Genomic DNA, 7822 nt, shown 5'->3' with positions numbered 1-7822 from the left:
GTTGCTACTTTGTTGCCGATTTACTGTTCAAGATGGCCACCAGGATTTTTTATTAAATTACAGGACCAATATTAAACCAAATTTGGCCTCACTCATTATTAGGGTATCTGTTATGATTTTAATCTATTTTTACATGATTTCCAAAACCAAAGTAGAATCAGGTGAGCGACACAGGCTCTTGAGAGCCTCTAGTTATTATACCCCACTTTAAAAAAGTGGGGGTATACTGTTTTACCTCTGTCCGTCTGTCCGTCTGTCCATCCATCCGTCCGTCCGTTCGTCAGTCCCATGAATATTTTTCTCAGGAACTACATCATAAGGATTTTTGAAATTTGAATTCAGGGTTTATATAAGTCAGCTATACCGTGTGATGCTTTTTCAGATTCATCACCCAACAACAAATGCATATTTGGGCTGGGGTATCATCAGTGAGCAGCAGCTTGCAGTTTCACTTGTTTTGTTCTATTTCTGAATGTCCATTGAACGTCCCCTTTCCAAACCTGACCATTCCAGCCTCCTGTTACATTTGACAGTGGTGGATGGATGAAACATAACTTTTTTGTATAATTATTTTCTATTTCAGAATGTCCACTAGCTGTCCCTTTCCCAGACCTGACCATTCCAGCCTCCTGTTATATTTCGTCCCACTGTACAGCTGTGGATTGCTGTATAGATGTGGATTTCTTACATCGTTCATTCCACGCCTACATTGATCTTAACACATGTGAAAACACATTCAAACTGGGAATAGAAAAACTCAAGTTGGATCCTATAAGTTTGACAGATTATCAGTTTGGTAAGAATTTTCTTTTTTGATGGAAAACATAAAAAAAGATAAAGAATCATTAAAAAAATGTGTTGTGTTTTTCGGCATCCATTTCTTTTAATAAGGGGATATTGTTATTGTACAGTTAGAAGCTTAGCTTTTTACTATGGAATGCTTTTACTTAAACATTGTTTTTAAGCATCAAATGTGCATTGTAATAATTTAGTAGTGTTTAGTAGCAAATGATAAATTTTGAATTTTGGGTTTGATTGCTTCACTTGCTCTCTTTTTAGGGACCATTGAGTACTTCAATTTTAAAGGAATTGTAAGAATAGGGTAAGTTATCCATTTTGCAAAGATTGTCTTTTTCCACTTATAGACAATTTTAAGGATGAACTGTCAATATTATAGAAATAAATGCCTGAAGTAAGCAGTGATGTACGTTATGATGTTTTGAAAAAGAAAAATATAGTTGCTCCACAGAACATTTATTTGTCTAGATTCTATGTGAGAAATAAACAAATCCTTATGTATCTTTATAGACAGTCTAATGTAGTAATATTATATATAAAAAAAAGGAGATGTGGTATGATTTCCAATAAAACAACTATTAACCAGAGTTGATGAAAATAACAGATTTATAGGTTACAATAATAATAAGAAAAACCCATACCATATAGTTAACTATAAAAGGCCCCCAACATGAAAAATGTGAAATAATTCAAATAAGAAAGCTTAATTTAAACAGTACAATTTACGAAAAACAAATATGACGGACATGAACCATGGTTAAACATGTTTGTGAGCTTTCAACCCTCCCCTAACCTGCGACAGTGGTGTTAGATCACAAAATAAGAACAAACTGTAAAAACAGTTGCAATTGGCTTTACTCAATACATCTGTGTGCAACACAATAAAAACTAAATTAAAACAATAGATACAAAGCACCGATATATGAATTCTTGCAGTTACTGAAAGCTAGTTCAAAGCCTATTACATCTAATGGGTTTAGTGTGAAGATGTCACAAACAGTCTGAGAAACACATGACCTTGTGCAATGCCAAAATGAAAGTAAATAATTTTGACAGGGTGTAGGATCATGAGTACTCATAACTGTAAATATATAGTAATAAATATTTAGTTATGTTTAAATTTATCAAAGAGAAAATCAATGTTTGTACCGATAAAAACAATATTTAAAGATCTTACTACAGTGTTAAATTGATAACCTTTAAGAATGAGTTTATTAAAGGATCATATAAATTTTTTTCCTAGGTATAGAATAGAAGATTTGAATATACAGAGAAAGTTCCGTGTTGACTTGAACCTGAGTATTTGTTTTGAGTCAAATGAACCTTGCCTGTATGAAATTGTCCTGTTTAAAGATGCTCTGGTACCTAAAATACTTTGTGATTGGGAAGCCAACTTCTCTATTCCAGGTTAGCAATAATTATTTTACATTGTACATGGATTTGAAAACATGTGACAACACATTCAAACTGGGAATAGAAAAACTCAAGTTCGATCTTATATAAGTTTAACGAATTTTCAATTTGATAAGAATTTTCAATTTTGATGGAAAACATAAAAATAGTATTCAACTTAACTGACAGCTTTTCCATATGCAATAATAGAAGAAAAAGTAAAGCAATGTGGAAGGAAGATAGTAATAACTAGTTCTGAAAGAAAATTTAAATATACCTTTTAACAGTTGTAAGGTTAAACCTGCAGCATTTTTCCAAGTGATCAAACCAACCCATTGATTTTTTAGTTCCTGTATATTGTTTACTCTAAACAAAAAGTCAGTTTTATCTCTCGCTGGATCAGAGAATGGGGGAAATATGCTGTGTCTGTGCATCCATCCAGTTTGATTAAAAAAAGTTTAGGGCAGCAATGTGTCAGACAAGTTCAAAATCGGTGCTTTCAAATATTTCTTAGGGGTAATGCCCCTTGGAAATAGAAATTGTATAGAAAACTGCATTGGAAGCCCTCTCAAATCTTTCATCTCAGATTATCATGAAAAAGTTTAAAATTACAAACAAAAAATGTTACAGTTAGTGCCCTTGGACAATAGATATTTGCTGTGCTGAGGGACATTGGAACACTTGTGTTTCTAGAAATTAAATTTCTTTTAATACATGTATGGTAACAGTAAGGCAAAAAGCACTGAGAAAACCTTTCCTTAATTTAAAAATTGGATAGTTTACCTCTTTCTATTTGATTATAAAAGACCAATGATTCAAGTTACTAACAAATTAATTTCTACAATTTAGACTTTTCTCTGGAGAAGTACACAGCAGATGCAGGTGAAGTAATGAACAGCTTGACAAAACCTTTTATACAGAAACTGATGGAAGATCTCGGTATATCTAGCTACCTGAATGATGATCCGTGTAACAATACATCAGTTGACTACACACCAAATTATCAGGGGTGGAAATCAGGTGGGTATATCTTTCTTCTTTCAGTCCTTCTGTCTGTCATCACTTTGTTGTTTTAATGCTAGCACCTTCATTTATTGTCAAATCCTCATCAAATATGAATGAATGTTCCCATTCATCAAAACCAGAGATAAATTTTATAATCAGAAAATCTGAAATTTGGGAACCATTTTATGGCAGGGCTCTGTAGAAATCTTCTTTACCTGTGACGCCAAAGCGGAAGTACTAGACCAGTAAAGCTCGTTTCCGTCCATCTGTCCCAAAGAAATCTTTTGTCAAAGTTTTCTTGTCTTCTATAAAAGGGAATGATTTAATATTTGGTCTGCAGCTTTATAGTGTTGAGTTGTAGCACTTAAGCATTTTTTTTCCTTTGCGATGTACCCACTTCCTGATTGCAGATAGTTTGAAATTTTGTAACACTCATTGTATAAGGAAAATTTTTGTCAAAGTTTCTGGGCTCCTATTGAAGGGAATGGTGTAATATTTGGTCTGCAGCTTCACAATGTTGAGTTGTAGCGAGTAACCAATTTTTATATCTACTGTGTAGCCACTTCTTGTTTTTCAGATAGTTGGAAATTTTACAACACTCATTGTACAAGGAAAATTTTTCTTAAAGTTTTCCTGGCTTCAGTGAATGGAAATGATCAGTTTTGCTCCAGTATATATGTTACCTCAATCAATGGCAGTGACACAGGTCCAGACCCTGTATTGGTTTTGTTAATCCCTGAGATAGTGCCTTCAATTTTTATCGTATCCTCTTCCATTTGATTGAAGTTTTCCACTCTTCAAAACTTTGAATGAGTTCAATAATCAGACAATATGAAATAGGGGACAATTTTTATGTGCCTGCCACTAGGCAAAGGGGGCATGTAGTGATTCCCTTGACTGTTTTTCCTCCCGTTCGTCATCCGTAGGTATGTCCTGAAATTGGTTTCTGTTCTCTAACTTAAGGTTGCCTCAAGCAAATGTTATGAAACTATACACCATGTTTGTTACAACAAACAAAGATCAAGTCTGAATTTGGGTGGCGTCACTTTTACCCTTCTAGAGCTATGCCCCTTTACAAATGAAAAAAATGTTGTATTTTTGTTTTCGTTCTCGAACTTAAGTTTATGTTAGCTTGTTCACTAAAGTTTATTTCATTCTAATCCTGATTATGCATGTAATATTTGCCTCTGGACATTTTAAAGTAAGCAGCAATCAATCAATCATGAAAACCAAGGTTATATTACCTTAGACAACTTCACATAAGGTAAGGGTCATATATAGGAAGATATATCTGACAATTTGTATTGTCCCTAAATGTTTTGTCAGTTTTTGAAATTTTCCTTTCTTATAGAATGTGAACAGACCTTGTCATTGCCAGCTCTACCAAATACAGCTGTGTGTGTACTAGATGATACTTGTACTGGTGTGAAATGTTGTATGGATGTTGGATTTCTGAAAAAATCATTTTCAACCTTTGTGGAGATAGATACCTGTAATCACTACCTTAAGTTTGGTATTGAGAAGCTAACTGAACAGATTGATCTTTTTGACTATCAGTGGGGTATGTGTGATCAGTTTTAGTTGGAGTAATTAGAAAAGACTTGTCATTACCATAATATAGATTAAAACTTGTAAGTCATGGATACATAAAATAAGTAATTATGTATTCATGCCTGGGATTGATGATAAATCGGAACTAAAGTTTATTTTACTTATTTTCTTAATCAATCCACAAAACCTGTCCCTCCTGATCTTCAATATCTGAATGCTTTTGATATAAGGCCAGTGGTGCCAATAACACAGTTCACCATCCCTTGGAGACCGCTCAGAACGGTGAGAAATGACAGTGCAGATAAAGCATCTGATTTACACTGATCAGAAATCAGTCAGGGACCAAGATATACAAACTGGTTACTATATAAAGGTAGTGAAGAAATTTGATGTCTTCTCCAAGCAAGGGATGCTGTAGAAATTATTAGGTGCATGTGCCAACAATATTCCTGTTAATTAAGCACTGATTGGGTACTGTGGATTCATTATTATTCAAGGGATACCAATTGTGTGTCTCACCTATTCGTCGCAGTATGAGAGACATAGGTATTAGGGATCATAGATTTATTCTTACGAGGAAGCTCCGAGCATGCTCGGAGGATGCTCGGAGCTTTTTAAGTAGGCTCTTCTCAGTTATTAATGTGACAATAATTATCATGATCCATTAAGATGTCAATCAAATCTACACCACTTCTATGATAAGGAAAGTAGAGCATTATAGAGGAAGCTCCATAAACACCTGTGTAAACATCTGGTCTATTCAAATACATTTTACATGAAATTTTACAAAACTATAAAATAGATTAGAAATTCTTCAACTGTGCTGTGTAATGCTTTGAAAGAAATATTAAGTCTCCACAAAAAGTAAAAGTCATTTAAATATTTTCTTATTATATTTAATAATCATTCCTTTTTTTATAATAAAAAAATTCTCAAATTTTTATAATTAGATGATATGATTTAAAAATAGTTTATATTATATAATATGCTACATAAAAGTTATCAAGACACAAACAGCAGTCAGGTGTCGATACTAAACAAGCAATTTTTTTTAGTCACTTTTATAAGTATTTTTTGTTTTTAAAAATTATTTAATAACTCAAATTATTTTTAATGTCAAATAAAGCATGGACTAAATTTAGTTTTTAAGAATTTTTAGATCATTTCATTAAATAAAATTAAGTATTTATCCAATTTTAGATAAGTATAGAGAGGTTACTTTAAAAAATAATGACAAAAATATTACTTTAATAAATTATTTTATACAACTTCAAAAAACTTAGTACTTACAATTATTTAAGGAATATATGTAATTGCTTTTGATTAAGATTCAAATTATAAATAATTTCAAGTTAAAGGTTCCATATCTAGTGATAACTGTCTATCTCTAAGATTCTAAGGGGAAATGATATTTTAATAGCCCCAAGAGGCTAATCTTTGACCAACAAGAAGTGTGGCATCAGAAAAGCAATTAGTGTTGTTGAGGATTTAAATAGTTTCATGGGGAAAATAACCAGATGTCTGTGAAAATTTGTTAAAGATAGTAAAACCTGTATGAATGGACACCTATAAAAATAATATTAACAGAAGTTACTTATTCATGATATAGAAGTTATATTTGAAACAGCCTCGTTTTCAACATAACTTGTATAGGTAATTTTGAAAATTACTTGTTTAAGTAATGCCCCTAACTAAACAATGGTAATATGTTTTTTTTTTATAAAATAGCAAACTAAGTTCTTTTATAGAAAATTATGGCTACTTGAAGAAAAGTTGTAATTCATTAGTGGAAGCCTGGTTTGAGGGGGTAATACCACCATTGTTTTCCCTCTAGTAAGTCTCTCTTTACTTGGAATTTTTTTTTAATTGTGCAGATTTAGCTTTGTTTTAAATAAAGAAATACTTGGCATGAGTAAAATTATTTTCCCCCTATATGTCCTTGTTTAATTGTCATGATTGTTATATTTCAAAAAAAATGTGCAGAATTTATCTATGTTTTAAATAAAGAAATACTTGACATAAATAAATGTACTGTACTACAGTGAAAATATAGCATAACTTTTCAGTGCATATACAATGATATAAGAAAGTAAACATCACCAGAAGTTAACCAATCAAATTCTCTCCCCCTTTTTTCCCTATAGAATATAGTATATTTTTATTGCTTTGAAACACCCAAGAAACATGTTTATGACTCAAAAAAACTTTTCTGCAATGAAATGGAGGGATAATTTCGAACAACTGTCAAATTAAATGGAATATAAAAAAAGATCAACCCTTTTTCGCATGAAACTGAATGTACCATGTTTTGGTAGTATGGTAATAAATCAATAACCATAGTTTGTGTCTTTGATGACTTTTATATTTCATTTTATATAGTATAAATTTAAAATATATTTATATTTCAAATATAAAATTTGAGCGTTTTTTAAAGAATGATGATTATTAAGAAAATGTTTAAAATCATTTTCTTTCTGTGAAGACTTGATACCAAGCATTGTACAGTAATATTGAAGAATTTCTCATCTATTTTATAGTTTTGTAAAATTAATGCAAGATTTGTTTGAATAGACCAGATGTTTACACAGGTGTTAATGGAGCTTCCTCTATAATGCTCTACTTTCCTTATTATAAAAGTGCTATAGATTTGATTGACATCTTAATGGATCATGATAATTATTGTCACATAAACTGCTGAGAAGAGCCTACTTAAAAAGCTCCGAGCATCCTCCGAGCATGCTCAGAGCTTCCTCGTAAGAATAAATCTATGATCCCTTACTATGCGGCGGCGACGGCGTAAACTATTTGTATAAAGCTTTATATTTCAGAAGGTAGAAGGCCTGGATGCTTCATACCTTGTATGCAGATACCTTATGTTAGGAAGTTTCCTTCTGTCATATTCCTGTTGTCCTTGACCTCATTTTCATGGTTCAGTGACTGCTTGAAAAAAAGTTATTGTTTTTTTGTCATGTGAATTTCTCACTTATTATGAGTAATAGGATAACTATATTTGGTATATGGGTTCCTTGCAACGTCTACATGTCCGTCAGACAGGGTTAACCTGACCTCGACCTCA

The 7822-nt window shown here is 32.1% G+C and overlaps 1 long non-coding RNA gene across 1 annotated transcript; it reads left to right on the top strand.

The window, feature by feature from the left end:
- Positions 1-1062: 1062 nt before the first annotated feature.
- On the top strand, positions 1063-4753 carry LOC127709798 (uncharacterized). Its single transcript, XR_007985769.1, has 4 exons — positions 1063-1102; positions 2042-2205; positions 3040-3210; positions 4547-4753. It is a non-coding gene; the product is annotated as an uncharacterized LOC127709798 (long non-coding RNA).
- The last annotated feature ends 3069 nt before the right edge of the window (positions 4754-7822 follow it).

The sequence above is a fragment of the Mytilus californianus genome, unplaced genomic scaffold (assembly GCF_021869535.1).
Source record: "Mytilus californianus isolate M0D057914Y unplaced genomic scaffold, xbMytCali1.0.p SCAF_7, whole genome shotgun sequence".
In the NCBI taxonomy this organism is placed as follows: Eukaryota; Metazoa; Mollusca; class Bivalvia; order Mytilida; family Mytilidae; genus Mytilus; species Mytilus californianus.
This window is presented reverse-complemented; position numbering and strand designations above follow the sequence as displayed.